Below are 26,643 nucleotides of genomic sequence, written 5' to 3'. Positions count from 1 at the left end.
GACAGAGGGACAAAAAATTCTCAGACTACACGGACACTGTAATAACTCCAATTCAGAGAAGGTACCTACTGACTTAGTGCGAACACTAAAGAACTGTTTGCTTAATAAATCATGGTTGCAAAATACTGACACGAATTATTTGCACAAGAATAGAAGAACTGGTAGGAGCCGACCTCAGGAAACATTCTTTTGGTTTCTGGAGAATTGTTGTAACACGAGAGATAATACGGATCCTACAGCTTGTCTTGAAAGATACGTTGAATAAAGACAAACGTACATTTATAGCATTTATGGATTTTGAGACAGCTTATGACAATGTTGATTTGACTACAACCTTTGAAATCTGAACCAGTTACAAGGTTCGAAGGACATCAAGGAAAGCAGCAACTGAGAAGGGAGTGAGACAGTGTTGCGTCATTCATCCATGTTATTCAATCTATACATTGAGAAACAGTAACGCAAACCCAGGAGAAATTTGGAAAGGGAATGATAGTTCAGGGAGAACTTGGAGCTTTATCGATGACATTGTAATACACTCAGTGATGGCACAGGACTTGGGAGAATACTTTAACGTAATTGGTAGTGTCTTGAAAAGAGTTTGTATGATGGATATCAACAAAAGTAAAACAAAGATAAATTAATTCAGACGATACTGAAGGAATTTGGCTGGAAAACGAATTATTGAAAGTAGCAGATGGAGTTTTGCTAGTTGGGCAACATAATAACTGATAATGGACGATGGCCGAAATACAGACTGGCTACAGCAAGGAAAAGATTTCTGGAAAAGAGGGTTTGTTAACCTCTAATATAAATTAAAGTGAACTGATTGTCTGTTCCGTCGGCTGGTGATAGAATATTTTATACATTACGAATGAAACCACAGATGACACGAATGAATGTAATATTCTATAATATTTATTATTTTCTTTTACAAACAGGATTTCGGCTACTACCCCATCATCAGGTAGAAAAATAAATATGTGTGACTTAGAATTTTTTGTAGAATGAGACTTTATAATGGTTCATGTAGAGAGTATTTCAGTTGATTTCCGAAGATTGCACTTGTTAATGTCTGATTTAGGACTAAAACGAGATGAATTATTTCAGTGAAAATGCGATGAAAGCGGCTCGCCACAAATTCCTCTGCAGTTAGCAACCTCTTTATCTCAGAGTAGTACTTTACAACTTGCAACCTACGTACTTCCTCAATTACCTGCCGGATGTATTTCTATCTCGACAGTTTTTAACCTCTAGTACAACGGAAGTTACTCCCTGTTGTCTTGACAGATATCCTATCATCCTCTCCCTTCTTCCTGTCTGTGTTCTCCGTTTATTCCTTTCCTCCTCAATTTTACCTCTTCATTTCTTACCTTATCAGCCCATCTAATTTTCAACCTTCTACTGTAGCACCACATCTCATGTGCTTCGATTGTCTTCCTTTCCGTATTCCTACAGTCCATGTCACACTGGCATTCAACGCTGTGCTCCAAAGGTATATTCTCCTAAATTTCTTCCTCAAATTAAGGCCTATGTTTCTTAATACTAGTAGACTTCTCGTGGCCAAGAATGCCCTTTTTGATAGCTGTAGTCTGCTTTTGATGTCCTCCTTCCTCCGTCGTGTTGGGTTATTTTGCTGCCTAGGTGATCGTGATCACCGATAGTGATCTTAAGATTCTCAGTGATTTCCTTTCTGCTACTTTTCATTACTTTCCTCTTTCTTCTGAGTACTGTCAATCCATATTCTGTACTCGTTGCACTGTTCATTCCATACGAGAGCTCATGTAATTCATCTTCATTTTCGCTGTGGATAGCAAAGTCATCAGCGAAACTTATCTTTGATATCTTTTCACCCTTGATTTTAATCGCACTCTTGAACCTTCCTTTTCGATGTATAGATTCAACAGCGGGGGTGAAGGATTGCATCCTTGTCTTACACCCTTTCTCATCCGAGCATGTCGTTCTTACATATATGTCATATTTGACCTGTTAAAGACAAGATTTTTTTTCTGTCACTTACTTGGAACATGTCACCAAAGTTCATTGTCCTATTTATTTTCTTCGCATAACGATTGCTGCAATTTGTTATATAACTGATTATTAAATGTGTCACATATTTTATCTAATTTCAATAGTTGTTCATCCCATTTTCACACAAATAATTCCTCTCGCTTTAGTCCTAAATCAATCATTAACATTTATATTTGGATACTAACATGCTTTGTAGATGCATTACATTAAACCTTTGGCCCTGAAACAATTTCACAGACACAAATATTTGTACGTGCTGACGGCATAACAGCCGAAAACTGGCTTGTAAAAGAAAATAACCCCAGTGTCAAGCCAGAATGAGATTTTCACTCTGAGGTGGAGTGTACCCTGATATGAAACTTCTTGGCAGATTGAAAGTGTGTGCCGGACCGAGACTCGAACTCGGGACCTTTGCCTTTCGCGGGCACGTGCTCTACCATCAGAGCTACCCAAACACGACTCACGCACCTTCCCCCCAGCTGTACTTCTGGCAGTACGTTGTCTCCTACTTTCCAAACTTTACAGAAGCTCTCCTGCGAACCTTGCAGAACTAGCACTCCTGAAAGAAAGCATATTAGGATAAGTAGGAGACAAGGTACTGGCAGAAGTTAAGCTGTGAGTACCGGGCGTGAGTCATGCTTCGGTAGCTCAGATGGTAGATCACTTGCCCGCGAAAGGCAAAGGTCCCGAGTTCGAGTCTCGGTCTGGCACACACTTTGAATCTGCCAGGAAGTTTCAACCCCAGTGCCGTTTGTGTTTAACTTCATAATTAATTTAATCGTTATGAAGACGTTTCTGGACGTAACTGTGTAGACTTCTACGGAAAGTAAACATGGTTAATGATTTCAGGCAAGAAGAGAATAAAAGCTTTTGGAATTAGGTGCTACGGAATAATGGTAAAGGGTAAGTGAGCAGATTGAGTAAGTGATGTGGAGGTATTGAAGCTAACTGCGAAAATGACAAATGTATAGCGCCACTTGACTAAAATAGGGGGTTGGTTGAAAAGACGCAGCCTGAGACGTCAAGGAATTGTCAATTTTGTGACGGAGGGGAACATAGAGAGTGAAGTGTGTAAAGAAGACTTAATCCATGAATATAGGAAGCAGGTTCAAATTGATGAAAACTGCAACATTTATTCATATGTGAAGAACTACAGTATAGACCAGCTTGAAGATCTGTATCAGACAAGTCTTCAGACTGAAGACCACAATAACAACATATTCCTTTAGAATTTTGGGATGCCTCCAAATGCTAACTGGGGCACGTATTTATAACACCCGCACCTTGTTTCCTTCCCCTCTATATATTTCAGAATATTATACATTGTGGATCAACATTTCTTATAATTTCCGGAAGACTGCTAAACCTGATTACCAGTATCGTTCATTTTCGTTTATTTTTGGAAGTCACACTCTTGACACACGTCACCCATTTTAAGGGCGACTTATCTACATGATGCTTTTTAATATTTCTTCATTTTAATAAGTTATTTGTGTAGCAATTTTTAAAATTATTTCTACATATTCAAGAGTTATCATGGAACAAACATAGCCTCTCCTATAGTATCATACAGAGTTTGTTGAAACATAATCAAAATTTTCTCAGCTTGGTTTGAGGCTCACCTTGAAATGAACTCGTTTCATAACAAAAAGATTTTGAAGACCTAAATATGACAGCAAAGTCTGTCGAAACCGGTTGTTTTAAATTAAGAAATATTTATACGATCTTGGCTTTAGAATGTTTTTAGCAAGTGAAACAGATCGCTCCTTCTGTCTTCTCAAAATGAGAAAATTCAATCTTTGTCGAAAACATGGTAACCCAAATAAAGTAGCAGTTCAATTAACACTGATTTCTAAATTATGTAATTTCTTTCACGACTTATAACCGATCTATTCTTCTGTATCTGCTTCTTAAACCAGTTAGTTACTGTGACTATTTAAATGTTTTTCTTTTAATTGGACCAACATTTGAAGCACTGTTATAATGCTGGTGCAGTTTTCTCTCTGTTGTTATTGTATTATGTGCTTTCTTAATTAATGAAATACATCTTCCTATTTTCCGTTGCTTCTTTCACCATTTTCCATTGTATCTTCTTTATCTTCTGGAATAAATTTGCAATAACACTCTGCAAAAGAATTGAAGGATCACTTTTTCGAAATCACGTCGTTTTCCTCATTGCAATGCAGAAGTTAGAAATTTGGCTCAATGGCGCCTACAGTGTCCTGTAACGACGCAAAAGCGTGGCACCCGGCAAACGCCACCCTCGAGATGGGCGACGCTTCAGGTGGCAGGTGTCGACAAATGCGAAAGGAAGGCCACAGCTCAGAGATTCCTGTGATGTGTAAGGTGAGTCAATGGTGTCACAATTCTGTCCAACGCCACTTGGACGCTTCACACGTATGTAAGGTCGTCACATTCCATTTTGCCCACATTTCGCCCGTTCCTGACGCCTCTGCGTTGGATACGAGAATCGTGACATCGTTTATTGAAATCTTGTGGGTGGCCGAGGAAAATATTTCAAACATACCACTGCTCAGAATCGATATGAAAAGGTGACATAAATCACGTCAATGATGTAAGGGGTTCTTATTGTGGGTAGTGGCCGTTATCAAACATGATTACAATATATTAATGTGACAGTGGCGGCCAGCTACCACCTACTACTGAATCAAAAGTGATATTGTAAATAACTTGTATTTATTGTAAATTATCTCACGATATAAATTAAATCATATTGAACAAATCGTGAATGAAAACAAATTAAACAAATTGTACACTGTTCTTAGATATACTACACTGGTAAGATTGGCTCTCATCTCTTAATGTTAAGTTGATGCGAAGTTAGATTTAATTACGCCCCTGGATAAGCAAATGGTAAATGCGATCTGACTGCGTTCCTATAATCTCTTTTGTGTCTGAAATAGTACGCACTTCAGGCACCACCACCAAGAAACAAACCAAACAACATGCAAAAGGACAAATAACTAATAACGAATCGTAAGCAAAACTGCACGGATGCTCAGCGGATGGTAAGAACACGATCCAACAACTATTTCCGAACTTTACTGCCGCTGCTGCTAGTTTTACAATACCGTCTACCAGCGTGCTGGCTCCGTCGATACTGCTGGAGCGACGACTGCAGCTGAATTAAGATAAGTCTCTCAAATATCTTGAGCAAAATAACCTACTCAGAAACTGCTAACTCCACAAGCCCTATATTTCCTCTAAATGGTATACAACGCTTTCAAGACTGCAGCCCAGTGTGTCTTGTACTAACGTGCAATGCCAGTATGATAGCTCTGTGCACTGGTTGTCTATGTTCAGTGGTGACTGCCAGCCTAGAAGAGGGAATCAACTGCAATTATACTAGTAGTCAATGCAATGCCTATCGTGGACGCTGATGTCCTACTGTGGCTGCAGACTCTAGATCACACACAGCACTGTCTTCAGAATCTAAGTCCCTATCTCAGAGCTACCGAACTTTGCGACTGTCCGCTTTCGCGGCACAAGACGCTCTCCCCTCCCTGTCGCTCTCTGCAAGATGCTCTTGCGACCATTGCCGCCAGACTCTAATCAACCAACCCGACGCTGCAAAGGCCTCCCACATCTCCCACGCGGAGTGATACAATTTCTCCACCTATCCAAAAATTTCTCTGTTCACACAGCGGGCGTTGACCCTCAGCGTATCCCGCACTTTCTTATGAACTGCCCAATCAGAGCTCAGCCCAGTTGCCGCTAAAACAGTGCGCGACTGGGCGGCCGAAGCACGTACGTTGGACGCTCTCTGTCTGCTCGTTATTTCCCCTGTCTGTCTCTCACCTGGCACCCTGTGGCGTTCCTTTTTGATGCTTGCAGGACAGCGGCCGCATCCCCTGAGACCCCAGCCCCTGCACAATGCTCTTCCGGCGCTCGCCAGCCTTCGCCTCCCTGGCTGTGCCCGACCACTCCTCGCCTCCACTGGCAAATTTACTTTGCTTACACCTATATAGTCTGTCTGTAAACTGAAGATAGAGCAGCGCTTTTGGCAGGGGGGGAGTGCCCTTTCCCGGAAGAACCCTGCCACTGGCCTACAGGGCAACCCAAAATCAGTTGCCCGTTACCTATCACCTATCTAGCGGTGTAGTTCGGCGTGCCGTGATATACGTCGTTTCTTCTGTTCGTGGGATCTTAGTTGCCAATCTCAGTTGACTTTGAATACTCACTGATGTACTTCAGTATCCGGAAGTGATGGATAATCGCCCTGCATTGCAAGAAAATGTGCAGAATACGAAGGAGATATTTGCGCAGAACGAGCGTTCGATCGCCTCTAACGTAATTACAGCTTGTGTTAAGGAGGCTACATAAAAGGAGCTGTTGGCTAATATTACCAGTCCCAATCAAAGGGCTGCAGTTTATGCAAACGTCAGCCTCGCCAAAATAGGACGCATATTGAAGGAACACGAAAACAAGGTGCATGGTTTATTGGAATCGCCGCGAAGAAAAACTAATAATTTAGGTAGGAAACCCATCGTTATAGACAGTTTCACAAAATCGGTCATTCGACAAACGATGGAGAACTTTTACATAAACCAAAAAATAATGCCCACATTACGGAAATTACTCACTGGCGTGAAACAAAAACTACATTTTCGTCGCAGAAAGATGTTTTACACAAGACATTGCGTGAAATAGGATTTACCTGGAAATACTTTTCAGACATGTTTACGAAGACAATGACAAAAAAAGCAGTGCAAATCTAACTAATACAATACACGTAATTAAAAATTTCTGATTAATTTTTAAACACTCTTCGTGTTGCAATAATTGTTAAGTTTTAATGCAGCCCTTCAAAGAAAACTTATACCTTTTAGTAGAAACACAAGCCTTTAATTCTACAGACTGATTGCACTATATCTGGTCCGTCTTACGAATAGAGGAACATACATTCATATGAATAGGCATTCGGTTCTATGTTTGTAGTAGAATCCTGACTTCCGTTCTTATTTTAATATTATTTGCTCTATGTTTTGTTTCGAAGAAGCTATCGTCTTTTGTTTTCCTTATACTCTTAACGCATTTGTCTAAAAATAAACGGCGACAGGACGTATCTGTACACGGCCTCGCCACAGATTTAAAGCGCGCGCCGCGGCAGGGACTGTACTACATTGTGGAACAGCCTGTAGAAGCGCCCTGTGACGTAGCAGGGTAGGCAGAGTGGGGACTCGCGCGCTCGCTCTTCAGTTTACCGACAGACTATTGCATGCAACTAAATATTGTTATTACCAAAGCCCGTATTATTTCAGACATGTGATTAATCATCACTTATCTCTCTTTCTAATCCACCTAATAAGCCTAATTAACCACTATATGGGTTTATTTACTCCAAATATGCAGAATAATCTGCGAAATGAATGTTACATATGAAAGCCAATTTTCAATGAAACCACCCCTCCTCTATGGACATCGTGGGGCTGCAACCCCAGTGAATGGATCCAACCGCTCTAGTGTGACTGTAGTTTTTGCACCGGTGTACAGCGTGGAACCACTATGGACCGTTCAAAACCACTTGAGGAAATTTGAACGGAAGCAGCAAACGATGTTTTTGCTTTTCAGCCTTCCTGTCTCGGGCCCTCGTGGCGTGGTCTGGGGGCGAGGGCGGGGAGTTGGGGGAGCGGGTGGGGGTTTTCGATATGGACTCTTGCGTAATCAGTTGGGCAACACCCTCGTTGACACCCACTCACCTTCATTGAGCACTTTAAAATTGTACCTGCACACAAAAAATTGGTTAAAATGGCTCTGAGCACTATGGGACTTGACATCTGAGGTCATCAGACCCCTAGAACTAACCTAAGGACATCACACACATCCATGCCCGAGGCAGGATTCGAACCTGCGACCGTAGTGGTCACGCGGTTCCAGACTGTAGGCCTAGAACCGCACGGCCACACCGGCCGGCGTACCTGCACTCAGAGACAACCCTTCATGAGTTTCTTTCCGCCTGTGACATGTTTCATTGTACAACTAAGTAGCTTCGTAAAACAGTTACCCCTACCGTCTAGTTATGTGTTTATAAAAGACAGAATATAGATTCAGAGCGGTTTCAAATTCTCAGCCAATCGTCCATACCTTCATCGCATGCTGCAGGGTAGCTTCACCGTAAACTTTCCATTGTGATTTCCTTTAACTTACTAAACTGATATTGGCATTTACTTGTTTTCCACAATAAGATTAGCTTTCGTCGGCTAAATTCTGACACGGCTAAGAGCCTCCTACATCGTATTTGGCTCGTCCTCTGGTATGAATTAGTTCCTCGTCACCAAAAGTACAATGCTAACTCGTGCTGCAGCACAGGCAGAGGTTCTGAGAGAGGTCTTGCGCGGCGCAGTGGGTTCCCTGCGGCCCAGAGCGCACACAATGCGATCGCAGGCGTTATTGTGCCGTCCTGACCTGTCACCAGCGCGCTCTGCAGAAGCTGTCAGCTCCACTCAGGGCGACCGACACCCGCCACAGAATGCGGCACCACCGCCGGGCAGCGGTCGAGGTATGAAGCATCGTGGCAGGCGCTGGAAGTCGAGGAAGCCTGGAACAAGCGCGGTGCAGTTATCTCCACGCAGGCGCTAAGCGGGGTAACTGTTTCTCGCTGTGCTTCAAGCGGTCAGCTTTCACTTTCTGTCTCTTTAGTCTCCGTACACGAATAATCTCTCACATACACATCAATCATATCGTATTCTTCACCTTTTACTCTTTCTCTAGAGCTACTTCCTGCGATAGGAGAGGTTAAGTCACTACAGGGGTGGTTCTGGTCACGCGCTTGACAATGGAAGCAAGACTTAATAAATTTTAATACCATTTATAAGATTTTGCGTCCTACAAAAAGCGTTCGACAACGTAAATCGTTGCATGTTAGACGTGTTTATTACGTTTTTCTTAATTCACTTGCTGTATTTTCATAATTTCTCACTTCGTCAGTTACATTCAATATATCATGTGGCATCCAAAGATTAACACTGTGCTTCGTTTTTTTGTTCTACTGCTATATTATTTTAACATATTGGTGTCAGAGACAGCAGATGACCTGGGAGAGCAGCTGAACGGAATGGTCAGTGTCTTGAATGGAGGGTACACGATGAACATGAACAACAGCAAAACAAAGATAATGGAATGTAGTCTAATTAAATCAGATGATGCCGAGGGATTAGATTAGCAAACGAGACACTAAAACTAATAGCTGAGTGTTGCTGTTTGGGCACCAAAACAACTCATTATGGCCGAAGCAGAGAGGATATAAAAAGTAGATTGTCAATGGCAAGAATAGAAATTTATGAACAGCGAGTAAGTCCTTTCTGCAGGTATTTGTATGGATCATATCATGAGTGGAAGTGAAACATGGATAATAAACAGTTTAAACAAGAAGAGGATAGAAGCTTTTGAAATGTTGTGCTACAGAAGAATTCTGAGGATTAGATGGGTAGATCAAGTAACTATGAGGAGGTACTTAATAAAATCCAGAGAAAATAAATTCGTGGCCCAACCTGACTAGAAGAAGTGATCGGTTTATAGGACACATTCTGAGACATCAAGCATTCATCAGTTTTGTACTGGAGGGAAGTGTAAGGGTATACATCGTAGAGAGAGAACAAGAGATGAATGTAGTAGCAGATTCGTAAGGAGGTAGGTTGCAGTTGGTATTCGGAAAAGAAGAGGCTTGCACAGGATAGAGTAGCATGGAGAGCTACATCAAACCAGTCTTCCGACTACAGACCACAACAACATAGGTCTCAGGCAAAATTCACTTCAGCATATGCAGTTATCTCACACAGCGCGATAAAAGAAACAGGGTATTCCTCTGACTTATAAAACCAAGCTGTATAAAGACTAACGAAATATGTGTGATATGATTAAGCTCCAAAGTAACGTGACTGCATTATTACGATAAAACCCGCAAACTTTTAATATACCTTGAATTTTACTCTATAGTTCATAAACAATAAATTTTTGTCAATGTCTTCATCTACACCTGAAAATATTTAAAATCCGATTTCGAAATCTCTGCCGAGCGAGGTAGCCTCGCGGTCTTGGGCGACTTGCCACGGTTCGCGCGCCTCCCACCGTTGGAGGTTCGAGTCCTCCCTCGGGCATGGATGTGTGTGTTGTCCTTAACGTAAATTAGTTTAAGTTAGATTAAGTAGTGTGTAAGCCTAGGGGCCAATAATCTCAGCAGTTTCGTCCCATTGGAACTTACCACAAATTTCCAAAAATTTCGAAATCTCTGCCGTACCATCACATAATCGATCTGAAACCTTCCAAGGGATCAAAATCTCTTTCGCGCACACAGCCTTCTTCCATGGTTCTTAAACAAGGTGATAGCAATGATTAAATTTTTGTCTGTATAATATTCTTTTGAGACGGCTTCCTTGTCATTCTTTTGCCCCAGTCAACGTTCTTCTAGAATTTACCGTTGATTTCTTTCCTATCATGCACCGCCAGTTCTCCATCGCAAATTTTCTTTTTCCTTAACGGCCTGTGTAAAATCTAGTGGGCTTGTGCTCTAAACTTATATTACTGTGGGGGAAGTTAGCTTTGTGTCCGTACTGGCAACAATCAATCATTCACAACTCTGTCATCGTCTTACCGTAAGATATATGTAGAGGAAGCAATGTGTTGGCTTGGTCTTCTAGGAAAGTAGTCTGGCTCTGAGCACTATGTGACTTAACTGCTGCTGTGACTTAGAACTAATTAAACCTAACTAACCTATGGACATCACACACACATCCATGCCAGAGGCAGGATTCGAACCTGCGACCGTAGCGGTTGCTCGGTTCCAGACTGTAGCGCCTAGAACCGCACAGCCACTCCGGCCGGCCGAAAGTAGTCTTTTTGAAATTTTAACATTAGACCTCACCATGATGAACCACGTCTCTCTCGTACCGTCTTGCCCTGTGGTTGAGTGAGCATCCTTGGGAGACTTCACAATTACTATATTAACCCTTATCAAAACGGTTACTCTTCGTTGAGTCTTAGAGTAAGGAGAAATACTCAAATATCGGTCAACGAGGTTGATGTAAGATACCTCCTTAGTGGTAGCTATAGTCGTTCTTCTTCTCTCTCAGAGTCGAAAGCTTTAAATTAGTCCGTGCTTAGATCAGACAAGAATTGAGACCGAAGTCTACGGAGCCGTTTACAAAGAGCCACCTTGGCTTTTGTCTTATTGTCCGTAAGCAAAGTCAGATACAACTTTTCTTTATTATCGAAAGGATATTTCAACTTCTCTCTCCCCGTATACGAGTTCCTTGTCTCAGCCTTCGTGTCACTTTTGCCAAGAAAGGTAGTAACAGGACTGTTCAGGAGTTTTGTCAGATTTATGCGCGTCATCACATTATTACAATGACCAGGGTGGCAACGAATTCTAATTGGCGTACCGATGTTCGTAAGTTTCTCACAGCCAGGAAGACACGTGTGTTACCTCATTTTGTCGTTTTGTTCGCTTGTGCGGTCAGTATCTTACTAGATTCCCCTAGATACCAGAAGCAGCGAGGCGTCTAGAAACTGAGCGATAATATATAAAGGGCCGTGTTATCCACCGGTCTGTGGCTTAAAAATAAAAAGTATATGTAGCAAAATTGCAACTCTCAATGTTTATTAGAAAATCAATGATTTTTATCGTGAAACAGCAGGCCCTGTAGTAAAAATGAAAAAACGAAGCAGATTTATCAAACAGCGCTAGAAAACTCCATTTCCTCAGAAAAAGGTAATTTAAACAAGCCTATTAAACATCACTTCAGTACTTCGCGGAGATTATATCAATCATACTTTCGCACTTATCAATAATTTTAGGAAACTCTTTCCTTTGAACACGGTGAACAATGTTTTATTGAATATAAAATAACAGTAATTACATCGATTTTTTATGCTTGTGCATGTAAGTTGTACTTGCATCAAAATTAATTGTTTCAGTTAGACAAGAGCACAGAACCTACGTGATCAACTAATATTTATGATTTATAAAATGCTATTTATATTTGTAACGATACCAAATACACAATAGATTAACGCTGAGCAACGTGCGGTTCTGTGTGCAAAACACACGAACAACAAATAAAGAGAAGTCATCGGCTCCGAGTTTCTCTCACACAAAATTAAAATTGAAACAACTGAGCCCTCGGTCACAATTTTTTAGTCTTATTAACCAGGTCTCAACTCTTCTAAGGGCGCCTTCATCAGAATTTAGACATTAAAAGTGGTTTATGACATAATTACGAATTTGTGGGAAGAAAAAACTTTTTAATATAAAAAAACATGTCCGAAAGAACAGAGGCCATCGGTAACTATGCAGCTCGTTAGAATGAAATTACAATTAAATGAATACCCCTAGCTAATATAAGTCAACGGGGTCAGGTGAAAATGTGTGCTTCGACAGGGACTCGAACCCGGAATTCCTGCTTACATGACAGACGCTCTATCCATCTGAACCAAGAAGACAGAGAGGATAGTGCGACTTCAGGGACTTACTTCTGGCACACCTCCCGTGAGACCCACATTCCCAACTTACTGTCCCACACTATATTCATAGTGCCCCCCCCCCCCCCCTGCCCTTTATACTCATTACTCGCGGCTTTTTGCCGATTCCCGTAAGAGTTCGGGCACTGTTTGTGTCTCTAAGGGCTGCTCATACCTGTACAGCCACAGTTTGCAACGGACTGAGGCGCCCGCTTTAACAAGCGTGGCAGGTGAACATGACATTGCAGTGAGAGCGACATCTAGTAGCCGCAGGTACAACTTGGCTACTTATCATTTAAATGTAGACAGGTAAAATTATAATGAATATTGTTCAGTACATAATGTAAAAGGCAATATTTTGTTTAATAGTGACAGATAAAGTAATACTTTGACTACATCAGATCTGAGAAGTACAGTTTGAAACATAAATGTCTAAATTCTGATGAAGGCACTCTTAGAAATGGTAAAAACTGGTTAATAAGACTCATTTGTTTCAACTTTAATTTGTAAACGGTCACTGGACCGAGCAGCCATGTTCAAAACTTTCTCTCACACACGTTCATTTATGTTTCTTTCCCTACCAATGCCACCAACACTACTCTTAATCGTACTATTCACGACACCACTTATGTACTGTTTCAAAACTACCGAACCGTATTTTTTTTTAGAGCGCAGCTCTATTCCTCACATATCCTTCAACCCCTCTTCGCAGTGGATCAGGCACTCTGTCAAATACAGCTGGCTCCACTGGGATAGCGTCACATGTATTGGTTACACACTCCTGTAAGGTCTGCACTTTGTCGATGTGTGGAGATACACCAATGCCACAGCCAGAAATACAACGCATTCAGGTTTAGTGAACGAGGAGGCATGCTACCAGATCTCCTACACCAAACCATCACCCATGAAACACTGTAGTGATGAACAGTCGCACGATTCGTAGAAAATGTGGTCTTGCATAAACCACAGACGGGGCAGTGTCTTTCTGCGAGAGTAACGTTCTCCAACAGCGTTGGCAATTCCTCGCGCTGACATGGGTGATAAACTGTACCATTTAAGCTGTTTGGTAAAGTGTGTAAATCAATGACTATGTCACTGACTTTTCCTGCCCATACTAAAGCGATCCTAACGCTTCATCTCCATGATTGCACGAGACTTTGCATTTGCGCACACGTACGTATCGAAGTAATATGCTATGTCGTCTACTATGAATCCTGACTCATCAGTAAACAGAACTGAGGCTGTGAACTATAGATCATCAATGGCCCATACTCTAAAGTGAAAAAAGTCATGGGATATCTCCTAATATCGTGTCCGACCCTCTTTTTCCAAGCTTAGTGCAGCACCTCGGCGTGGCACGAGCTCAACAAGTCCCCTGCAGAAATATTTAACTATACTGCCTCTATAACCGTCCATAATTCCGAAAGTGTCGCCTGTGCAGGATTTTGTACACGAACTGACCTCTCCAGTACGTCCCATAAATGTTCGATGGGATTCATGTCGGGCGATCTCGTTCAAAATGGTTCAAAAGGCTCTAAGCACTATAATACTTAACATCTGAAGTCATCAGTCCCCTACACTTAGAACTACTTAAACCTAACTAACCTAAAGACATCACACATATCCATGCCCGAGGCAGGATTCGAACCTGCACCCGTAGCAGCCGCGTGATTCCGGACTAAAGCTCCTAGAACGCTCGGTCACAGCGGCCGGCTGGGCGATCTGAGTGGGCAAACTATTCCCTCGAATTGTCCAGAAAGTTTTCCAAACAAATCGCGAACAATGGTGGTCCGGTGACATGGATCATCATCATCCATAAAAATTCCACCGTTGTTTGGGAACATGACGTCCATGTATGGTTGCAAAACAAATGGGTCTCCAAGTAGCCAAGCATCCAGAGGACCCAATACATTCCGTGTAAACACAGCCTACATCATTATGGAGCAACTACCAGCTTGCACAGTTCCTTGTTGACAACATGAATCCATGGGGTTGGGTTGGATTGTTTGGGGGAAGAGACCAAACAGCGAGCTCATCGGTCTCATCGGATTAGGGAAGGACGGGGAAGGACGTCGGCCGTGCCCTTCAAAGGAACCATCCCGGTATTTGCCTGGAGCGGTTTAGGGAAATCTCGGAAAACCTAAATCAGGATGGCCGGACGCGGGATTGAACCGTCGTCCTCCCGAATGTTGAATCCATGGCTTTGTGTGGTCTGCGCTACACTCAAACCCTACCATCAGCTCTTACCAAGTGAAATCGGGATTCATCTGACGAGGGCACCGTTTCCAGTCGTCTGTCGTCTGCTGCCATGGCCCACTAACATCCAACATCACCGCCCTGTTCTAGCGGATAAGTTCGACGTACGTCCCACGTTGACTTATTCAGTTATTTCACGCAGTGTTACTTGTCTGTTAGCACTGACTGCTCTACGTTTTTCTCGGTCGTTAAGCGAAAGCCGCCGGCCACTACGTTGTACATGGCAAGAGGTAATATATGAAATATCGTATTCTCGGCACACTCTTGACACTATGGATCGCGGAATATTGAATTCCCTAACGATTCCCGAAACAGAATCTTCCATGTGTCTAAATCAAAGTACCATTCGCTTACAAAGTCTGTTAATTCCCATCGTGCAGCCATATTCACATGAATCACCTGAGTACAAACGATAGTTTCGCCAGTTCAGTCCCCTCTCATAACTGCCATCTGCATATGTGCGTACCACTATCCCATGACTTTTCTCACCGCAATGTATCAGAACAGGAACTTGGTTCCAGACATTATACGAACTTTTCCTCTAGTTTTCTGCTACGCGGTCTCGGGCGCCTTGCCACGGTTCGCACGGCTCCCCCCATCGGAGGTTAGAGTCTTCCCTCGGGCGTGGGTGTGTGTGTTGCCCTTAGCATAAGTTATATTAAGTAATGTGTAAGCCTCGGGACTGATGGTTCAAATGGCTCTGAGCACTATGGGACTTAACATCTATGGTCATCAGTCCCCTATAACTTAGAACTGCTTAAACCTAACTAACCTAAGGACAGCAGTCATTACGAGGCAGAGAAAATCCCTGGCCCGGCCGGGAATCGAACCCGGGAACCCGGGCGCGGTCGGGACTGATGACTTCAGCAGTTTAGACCCATAGGAGCTTACCACAAACTTCCAAATTTCTTCTAGTTTCTACCAATATTACTCCCAGTAGGAATATGGGACACCGTTTCTACACCCTGTTTATGACGTGAGATGTTCACATGCATTGTGTTCTTCATGATTCATGTCACTGGCAAAAATACGTGTCTTATTCGTGTTTTAATAGATATTATCGAAGGTACCCCTAGACGATATTTATTGATCGTGGACTGTATACTCGTTCTAGGGTTGGTGAACGTCATGTTCCAGAATGCACTTCGTCGAACCGCGCGTAACGTTCTAGCCGGATCGACCAGACACCGCCCTCGCCTGGTCGTAAAACGGAATTGAAACGATGCCGCGTGCGCGAATGTAAAACCCAAAAGGGAAGGTAACGCCAAAGTGCAGTCGAACAGAGAGAACTGCCCCGCGAAGAAAGGATTCGTGAATAACCGTACGTCGTGCCGCGACTAATTATTCATGTGCGACCGGTCTGCGGCATCCTTTCGGGCGCTCACACGTCCTCCCCCACGTGAATATTTTACCAGGGCACTCTGAGCACGTGCAGCTCTTTCGCGGCCATCACGAATTCAACTGCATCGTTTTCTCCGAGTATTCAGTGCGCATCAGATTTCTTATTCCTGTTTCTCTAACCACTACTCCATTCACTAATTACAATAAATACATTTTATTTGGTGCACTTGATTCTCCACAGTACGTATATATTTCAAGAAAGACCTATTTACGAATGCAAACAGTTTCTAATGAAATGAACTTCTATGCAACAAGAGTTTCGATCAACCGGTCATCATCAGTTGTCTTATTGTTTTAATATTAGCCTGTATGGTACCCACTTCAATTCCATATAATTATAACAGAATAAAACGAACTTTTCTTGTCACTTGCGTTTCGCATTTACTTAGAACAGCTCTAAACCAAGAAAACAAGAACACAGAGCAAAATCTGCGAAGTTTGCCACTTATGATGCCTTTCAAATAACGAAGCAAAACACATACGGCACGAAAAATTTGTTATATGCAGTTGTAATTAGGCGAACCTAAAATGACAATTATCAACATGAATTACACGGTGCTGTGGACGGCAGGTCAACAAAAGCTAAAGATGCAATAGTATAATTGAATAATTTTGGTACACTGTCTCTAGTATGATCCAATCCGTAATACACAACATAAAGGAAGGTGATCCTGAATATAGATGGTGTACTAAGACTATAGAACCACAAGTGGTGTAGGGGTAGTGTCTTTGATTAGTAATCAAAACGTCTTGGTGCTGCATTCGGTTCCAGCCACTGCTAAACTTCTCAATAAAAATTATCAGCAATAAAGGCAGAAGAGATCCTCCGTCAGTCAACAGCGTCGTCAGAGAACGAATGAGTGCGCAGAGTTTCAGGGTAACCCATGAGGAGGGAACCTACTCCCACAAGGCGGAACAACCAATAATGATCAACGCCATGAGGATGCAAAAGGCAGTGGAAATCATTCATCAAAGATACAGGACAAGTGACTGGTAACTGAAAAAAGATTCCGGATTATTCCCTCAGTTGGATCTCCGGGAGGAGGCTGCCAAGGGTGACGTCACCGTGACAGAAAGATTGAACAACTAATGAATGTGTAACATTTTAAGAGACGGAGTCTGGAACATCAGACGTTTGAATGTGGTAGAAACGCTAGAAACTTTGAAAATAAAAACGCAATGACTGAGTCTAGATATAGTGGGGAGTCAGTGATGTGAAATTGAAAGAAAGTAAAGATTTGTGGTCAGATGGATATAGAGTATTATTAATTGCTGTTGAAAATAGTATAAGAGGAGTAGGGTCCGCTATGAAAAAGAAAGTAGGCCAAGAAATAGTACCGCAAATAAGCGGCAGGGTAGTAAATCAGAATCAAGAGCAAACCAACACCACCGACAGTAGTTTAGGTACGCATGCAGATTTCTCCGGCAGAAGATAGAGAAAGTATATCAGACTACTGCGTGGGCAATTCATTATGTATGGGGAATGATAATCTAATAATCATGGTGGACTGGAGCACTACAGAACGGGGAGAAATATGGGAGGATATGGTCTTGATAGTAAGAATGAGAGAGGAGAAGTGGTAATTGAGATCTGTAATAAAAATCAGCTAGTATTAAATACACGCTGCCAAAAGTAATACAGGAGGAGGAGATACATTTGGAAATGAGCTGGAGAAAAGAGAAGGTTCCATCCGGATTACATAATCGTCTGACAAAGGTTCTGATATCAGATATTGGCTTGTAAGGTAAACCAAGAAGCATATGTAGACTGTGATCACAATTTACTAATTATGAAGAGTAGACTGAAAGTTTAAGAGAATCGTACGGAAGAATGAGTGAGAAAAGAAGGAAGGTGGTGAAGTACTCGGGAATGATAACGCGCGTTTCAAATTCTCTAATGCTGTAAACACTTTACTACAGTGGACAATTCCGGTGAAGAGGAATAGACATCACTAGAAACGTCAATCACAGATGTTGGAAAGACAAATTTAGATTCGAGGAAGGTAACAACGATACTTTTAACAGCAGAATAAATACTTCAACTGATCGACGAAAGAAGGAAGTACTGAACTGTTGAGAGAAAGACAGAAACACAGCAATATGTCACAAAGGAATGCAATAAATAGAAAATAGAGGGATGGCAAGGCGAACTGTCTGCAGGAAAAATATGAAGAAGAAATAGAAAAACAAATGGTGGTCGGGAGGACTGATTCAGCATATTAAAAAGAACAAAACAACCTTCCGTAAGTAGTATTGAGTGTGCTGAAGAGTGTGAAAACTCTGGGGAAATATACTACAATGTATCTAACAAATAAGTTATAGCGTATGGTGCAAGTTTGAGACTGAAATTAAAAGACAGGAATTCGCGGCGGACTGTAGCAAACAAATCAGAAGACAGATGAATGAAAGCTTAAGGTTATCCAAGTGTATCAATGCATTTGTTGGCTGTATCGTGTATTTTACTATTGGCGGTAGTTTCAGTGAGGCGCCGGCCGCGGTGGTCTCACGGTTCTAGGCGCGCAGTCCGGAACCGTGCTCCTGCTACGGTCGCAGGCTCGAATCCTGCCTCGGGCATGGATGTGTGTGATGTCCTTAGGTTAGTTAGGTTTAAGTAGTTCTAAGTTGTAGGGGACTGATGACCACAGCAGTTGAGTCCCAAAGTGCTCAGAGCCATTTGAACCATTTTTCAGTGAGGCAGAAAGTTACAATCTAAGACAAAGAAAAAAACGACGCACCACGAAGGAATTATTCGAAAGGGACAGAAATCGACAGATATGATTTAAGTGTGCAGACAAATGATTAAAATTACAGACAAAAACTGGGTGATTGTTGTTGTTGTTGTGGTCTTCAGTCCTGAGACTTGATGCAGCTCTCCGTGCTACTCTATCCTGTGCAAGCTTCTTCATCTCCCAGTACTTACTGCAACCTACGTCCTTCTGAATCTGCTTAGTGTATTCATCTCTTGGTCTCCCTCTACGATTTTTACCCTCCACGCTGCCCTCCAATGCTAAACTTGTGATCCCTTGATGCCTCAGAACATGTCCTACCAACCCGTCCCTTCATCTTGTGAACTTGTGCCACAAACTCCTCTTCTCTCCAAGTCTATTCAATACCTCCTCATTAGTTATCTGATCTATCCATCTAATCTTCAGCATTCTTATGTAGCACCACATTTCGAAAACTTCTATTCTCTTCTTGTCCAAACTATTTGTCGTCCACGTTTCACTTCCATACATGACTACACTCCATACAAATACTTTCAGAAACGACTTCCTGACACATAAATCTATACTCCATGTTAACAAATTTCTCTTCTTCAGAAACGCTTTCCTTCCCATTGCCAGTCTACATTTTATATCCTCTCTACTTCGACCATCATCAGTTGTTTTGCTCTCCAAATAGCAAAACTCCTTTACTACTGTGTCTCATTTCCTAATTAATTCCCTCAGCATCACCCGACTTAATTCGACTACATTCCATTATCCTCGTTTTGCTTTTGTTGATGTTCATCTTATATCCTCCTTTCAAGGCACTGTCCTTTCCGTTCAACTGTTCTTCCAAGTCCTTTGCTGTCTCTGACAGAATTACAATGTCATCGGCGAACCTCAAAGTTTTTATTTCATCTCCATGGATTTTAATACCTACTCCGAACTTTTCTTTCGTTTCCTTTACTGCTTTCTCAATATACAGATTGAATAACATCGGGGAGAGGCTACAACGCTGTCTCACTCCCTTCCCAACCACTGCTTCCCTTTCGTGTCCCTCGACTCTTATAACCGCCATCTGGTTTCTGTACAAATTGTAAATAGCCTTTCGCTCCCGGTATTTTACCCTTGCCACTTTTAGAATTTGAAAGAGTGTATTCCAGTCAACATGCTCAAAATCTTTCTCTAAGTCAACAAATGATAGAAACGTAGGTTTGCCTTTTCTTAATCTTTCTTCTAAGATGAGTCGTAAGGTCAGTATTGCCTTACTGGGCGATTAATTCAGCAGAACTAGCTTCACAAATTGATACATCTCTGGCTCTTCAGAAAGTAGTTATTCAGCTTGGCATTGATTGATAGAGCTGTTTGATGTCCTCCAGAGGAATACCGTGCTAAATTCTATTTAATTGGCGCGTTTGATTGTCAGAATCCCGGGACGGTTGGCTGGCGTTGCCCATAATGTTCCAAACGTTCTTAGCTGGGAAGAGATCAGGCGATCTTGCTGGCCAAGGAAAGACTTGGCAAGCACAAATACAAGCTGTAGAAAGTCTCGCCGTGTTAGGCGGGCATTATCTTGCTGAAATGCAAGGGCAGGTGGCTTGTCACGGAGGGCAACAAAACGGGACGAATAATATCATCGATGTACTGCTGTGCCGTAACGGTGACACGGATAACAACTAAAGGAGTCGTGCTATGAACTGAAATTACACCCAAGACCACCAGTCACGGTTGTCAGGCGGTAAGGCGGCGGCAACCCATCGCTATCCGGGCCGTGTAAAGGACGTATTCAGCCTGGAATCTTATTCACTTGTGAAGAACTGTCTTCAGTCATAAGTCCTGCTTCTAACTGGGTCCCAATGACTACATCCACATCTACATCTATACTCCGCAAGCCACCTGACGGTGTGTGGCGGAGAGTACCTTGAGTACCTCTATCGGTTCTCCCTTCTATTCCAGTCTCGTATTGTTCGTGGAAAGAAGGATTGTCGGTATGCCTTTGTGTGGGCTCTAATCTCTCTGATTTTATCCTCATGGTCTCCTCGCGAGATATACGTAGGAGGGAGCAATATACTGCTTGACTCCTCGGTGAAGGTATGTTCTCGAAACTTCAACAAAAGCCCTTACCGAGCTACTGAGAGTCTCTCCTGCAGTGTCTTCCACTGGAGTTCATCTATCATCTCCGTAACACTTTCGCGATTACTAAATGATCCTGTAACGAAGCGTACTGCTCTCCGTTGGATCTTCTCTATCTCTTCTATCAACCCTATCTGGTACGGATCCCACACCGCTGAGCAGTTTTCGAGCAGTGGGCGAACAAGCGTACTGTAACCTACTCCCTTTGTTTTCGGATTGCATTTCCTTAGGATTCTTCCAATGATCTCAGTCTGGCATCTGCTTTACCGACGATCAACTTTATATGATTATTCCATTTTAAATCACTCCTAATGCGTACTCCCAGATAATTTATGGAATTAGCTGCTTCCAGTTGCTGACCTGCTATATTGTAGCTGAATGATAAGGGATCTTTCTTTCTATGTATTCGCAGCACATTACATTTGTCCACATAGAGATTCAATTACCATTCGCTGCACCATGCGTCAATTCGCTGCAGATCCTCCTGCATTTCAGTACAATTTTCCATTGTTACAACTTCTCGATATACTACAGCATCAACCGCAAAAAGCCTCACTGAACTTCCGGTGTCATCCACAAGGTCATTTATTTATATTGTGAATAGCAACGGTCCTACGACACTCCCCTGGGGCACACCTCAAATCACTCTTACTTCGGAAGACTTCTTTCCATTGAGAATGACATGCTGCGTTCTGTTAGCTAGGAACTCTTCAATCCAATCACTAGATGCTGAGAGTGCATGTCCAATGGAAAGAAGAATCTCGGAAACACAGATCTGTAAAAGGTGATCTCACTTCAGTTAACACTGGTTAACAACTTTTGAAAGCAACAAGTAAAATACCCCATCCCACAAAATTCTAGACTTGAATAAAATGCACTAAACAACCATTTAATACGAGGTTCGAAGTTTGGGCTCTCATAAAACACGGAACGTGAAGGCCTCGTGTGCTTCGATTAAGAAACCACGTTTACAACAGAATAGTTACACACGTAACACAACAAAATATTTCCAAATATAACAGATATTTCTGAGTACCCAGTTAGTATTGAAATTCACTGTACATTAGCAGAAGGTATAGGGTACTGCGTCACTGAAACTACCACCAATAGTAAAATACATGATACAGCCAACACATACATTAATACAACTGGATAATCTTAGGCTTTCAGTCATCTGTCTTGTGATTTGTTTGCTGCAGTACGCTGCGAATTCCTGTCTTGTGCAAACCTTTTAATTTCCGACTCGAATTTACACCATATGCTCTCACTTATTTGTTAGATACATTGCTATATCCAAGCTACTTAACCTAGACAGCTCGCTGCTCGTCACCTAAAACTATGATAGTGGGCGTCTGTCACAAGATTGTACTCTTATGGTAACCGACACTAGTCGTTGCTTGATGTGGGTTTTCAGCTCATAGCAGGAACGTAACTCCTTTATAACTAAACAGGCACGAGCTTAATCAAAACTAACATTATATCACAAACATACGGCGGTACCCTTCGTCGTAAGCAATGCTGTAGCCTTACTACTAAAGGATTTGCAACCATTATTGCTGTTTAACTTCACTGTCAGAGCTGAGGATAGCCACGGAGGACTGCGAACAACCGCAACAGATGCTACACAGGAGAACAGCTCAGAATACGGGTCCCTGCGTACAATAAATAGAACTCACCGGAGTCCAAAAGGTTCACCTAATACAATCAGCATGGAGTTCGATCCTTTGAACCAATTCACACACCTCTACAAAACACAAGTTAAAATGATCAGTACAAGGAAAAAACTTAAATGAATATGCATCCATGCTTCCACGCACAGTTAATATCAAATACCACGAAAATACTGAAGGCAAATACAGCACAGCACAAAGCGACAACTTAACTAAATGCACACGCGTCCGCTGAATAAGCAGTCAGCCGACAAGATTAAAACAGTTTAATGAAACACAGACAACCAGATTCATTCTCTGTCGTATACAGCACTCGCCAAGCACCTTTACGCGTGATACGAAGCCACTTAATAGCTGAGGGAACAATTCAACACTTCCAATTCTATGAGCATTCTGCATTGTATCCGATTGTGCGCAGGTTTCGTCGCATATCCAGAATGAGATTTTCACTCTGCAGCGGAGTGTGCGCTGATACGAAACTTCCTCGCAGATTAAAACTGTGTGCCGCACCCAGACTCGAAATCGGAACCTTTGCCTTTCGCGGGCAAGTGCTCTACCGACTGAGCTACCCAAGCACGACTCACGCCCCGTCCTCACTGCTTCAATTCTGCCAGTACCTCGTCTCCTACCTTCCAAACTTTACAGAAGCTCTCCTACGAACCTTGCAGAACTAGCACTCCTGAAAGAACGGATATTACGGAGACATGGCTTAGCCACAACCTGGAGGATGTTTCCAGAATGATATTTTCACTCTACAGCGGAGTATGCGCTGATATGAAACTTCCTGGCAGATTAAAACTGTGTGCCGGACCGAGACTCGAACACGGGACCTTTGGCTTTCGCTGAAAGTGCTCGAGTCTCGGTCCGGCACACAGTTTTAAGCTGCCAGGAAGTTTCATATCAGCGCACACTCCGCTGCCGAGTGAAAATCTCATTCTGGAAACATTCCCCAGGCTGTGGCGAAGCCATGTCTCCGCAATATTCTTTCTTTCGGCAGTGCTGGTTCTGACAGGTTCGCAGGAGAGCTTCTGTAAAGTTTGGAAGGTAGCAGACGAGGTATTGGCAGAAGTAAGGCTGTGAGGACGGGGCGTGAGTCATGCTCGGGTAGTTCAGTCGCTAGAGTACTTGCCGGCGAAAGACAAAGGTCCCGAATTCGAATCTCGGTGCGGCACACAGTTTAAATCTTCCAGGAAGTTTCGTTGCATATGTTTAACTTGCTACACGAAGTACTCAGTCTCTGCTACAGAAAACCAATACAGGGTTTGAAATAGCAGCTGACTGGACCTAACGTTGGCAAATAAGCTATCGTAGGCTAAAGCTCCAGGCGTCTGCAAGCACGACGAGTGTAAATTTCCCCTTAGGAACCGCACGTCACTGTGGAACCTCGCAAAGCCATCCAAAACCGATTTCACTAGAAGAGAGGCCTAAACATTGTCGGAACGCACATCAAATCGACAAATGTTAATGACTAATCATGCACGAGGGTCACGTAACACACAAACTCAACACTTGTCCCTAATCATTAAACAAAGGTCATTGTAGCTCACGGAAGAGTCAAAACACGTTTCCGAACGAGTACGACCACAAAACACACACTTAACTCGCTGAGAAACCATACAGCCGTCAGCATGCCAGTATTTATAACAACAAATACGTTACTACCAGTGGTAGAATGTTACACACTACCCGAAGCTTAATCAGTTCACCAGTTACTAACAAACGATCGAGCAGCTCATGAAACTCATCCGAGCACTCCGTAAAGTGTGAGAGCATTAAACAGAACGCAACTGCACTCGACTGCCCGTGACAGCGCGACCGAATCTGTCGCTACAACTTCAGAATATAGCACCCGGACAAGAATTGTGAAACGTGTCAAAAAACGCCTATTTTAAGTTTATGTAATTCCAAAATATGTACGCAGTGCCTCAACGTGCACGAAAAACGTCGCATCTCTGTCTCACAATTTGTTCACATCAAGCCAGCCAGCTGTGTCAGTTTTGTTGTACGCCACTTCATGATTCGGCGTGGCAAAAGCGCTGTAACTTCATCATTACAATTGGCAGGTGCGCATGCGTCATACTAGCAGCATATCACATTCTTAGTTGTGGAACTTGTCCTGTATGAGGTGAGTTGAATGTAATTTTTAATTTTGCTGATGGAGATTTGAATATCGTATTATATTATAGTAACCAAAAATATATTTATAATTTGGGGTAGAAAAGTGGCATAAATATTGCGTGAGGGACCATAACAAAAACAAAACAAAAATATTTTATAAAAGCCAGAAAATTGACACACCTGAAAGAAGTACACGAGTGTCCATTAAAATTGCTACACCACGAAGATCACGTGCTACAGACGGGAAATTTAACCGACAGGAAGAATATGATGTGATATGCAAATTATTTGCTTTTCAGAGCATTCACAGAAGGTTGGCGCCGGTGGCGACGCCTACAACGTGCTGACATGAGGAAAGTTTTCAACCTATTTCTCATACACAAACAGCAGTTGACTGACAATCCCTGGTGAAACGTTGATCGTGTAAGGAGGAGAAATGCGTACCATCACGTTTCCGAATTTGATAAATATCGGACTGTAGCCTATTGCGATTGCGGTTTGCCGTATCGCGACATTACTGCTCGCGTTGGTCGAGATACAATGACTGTTCGCAGAATATGGAATCGGTGGGTTCAGGAGGGTAATACGGAACGACGTGCTGGATCCCAACGGCCTCGTATCACTAGCAGTCGAGATGACGGGCATCTTATCCGCATGGCTGTAACGGTTCGTGCAGCCACGTCTCGATCCCTGAGTCAACATATGAGGACGTTCGCAAGGCAACAACCATCTGCACGAACAGTTCAACGACGTCTGCAGCAGTATGGACTATCAGCCGTGGCTGCGGCTACCCTTGACGCTGCATCACAGACAGGAGCGCCTCCGATTGTGTACGTAACGACGAATCTGGGTGCAGAAATGGCAATACGTCATTTTCTCGGATGAATCCAGGTTCTGTTTACAGCATCATGATGGTCGCGTCCGTGTTTGGCTACATTGCGGTGAACGCACATTGGAAGCATGTATTCGTCATCGCCGTACTGGCGTATCACCCGGCGTGATAGTATGGGGTGCCATTGGATACACATCTCGGTCACCTCTTGTTCGCACTGAAGGCACTTTGAACATTGGACGTTACACTTCATTCGATCCCTGCGAAACCCCACATTTTAGCAGGATAACGGACGACCGCAGGTTGCAGGTCCTTTAAGGACCTTTCTGGATACAGAAAATGTTCGACTGCTGCCCTGGCCAGCACATTCTCCAGATCTCGCACCAATTGAAAACGTCTGGTCAATGGTGGCCGAGCAACTGGCTAGTCACAATACGCCAGTCACTCCGCTTGATGCACTGTGGTATCGTGTTGAAGCTGCATGGGCAGCTGTACCTGTACAGGCCATCCAAGCTCTGCTTGACTCAATGCCCAGGCGTATCAAAGCCGTTATTACGGCCAGAGGTGGTTGTTCCGGGTATTGATTTCTCAGGATCTATGCACCCAAACTGCGTGTGAAATGTAATCACATGTCAGTTCTAGTACAATATATTTTTACAATGAATATCCGTTTATCATCTGCATTTCTTCTTGGTGCAGCAATTTTAATGGCCAGTAGTGTAATTAATAATTAGCTGATAACATCACACAATCGAAAAGAACAGAACTACAAGTCCACATTACTGTTGTATAGAAAATAATGGAATTTACTGCCAAAAATATTTAACTGAAATACGAAAAATGCTTATACTATTTCTGTAAAAGTTTTGCAGAATTTTTTAAGTTGATTTTTGTGTGTTTTGCATACTTGAGTTGTCATTGATCTTGCTGGAGTGCGATATGTGACTGCACATCTCAGCGATACAATAAGGAAGACCTTACCACACAGTCGCTAGAGGCGGACCAAACTGCTAGTTATTTTCGC

General features: G+C 42.7%; 1 protein-coding gene across 1 annotated transcript in view; it reads left to right on the top strand.

Annotated features, from left to right (window-relative positions):
- Positions 1-26,643, top strand: part of LOC126278901 (neural-cadherin-like) — a 794,973-nt gene that overhangs the window by 217,108 nt on the left and 551,222 nt on the right. The window lies entirely within an intron of this gene.

The sequence above is a fragment of the Schistocerca gregaria genome, chromosome 6, assembly GCF_023897955.1.
Source record: "Schistocerca gregaria isolate iqSchGreg1 chromosome 6, iqSchGreg1.2, whole genome shotgun sequence".
NCBI classification, from domain to species: domain Eukaryota; kingdom Metazoa; phylum Arthropoda; class Insecta; order Orthoptera; family Acrididae; genus Schistocerca; species Schistocerca gregaria.
This window is presented reverse-complemented; position numbering and strand designations above follow the sequence as displayed.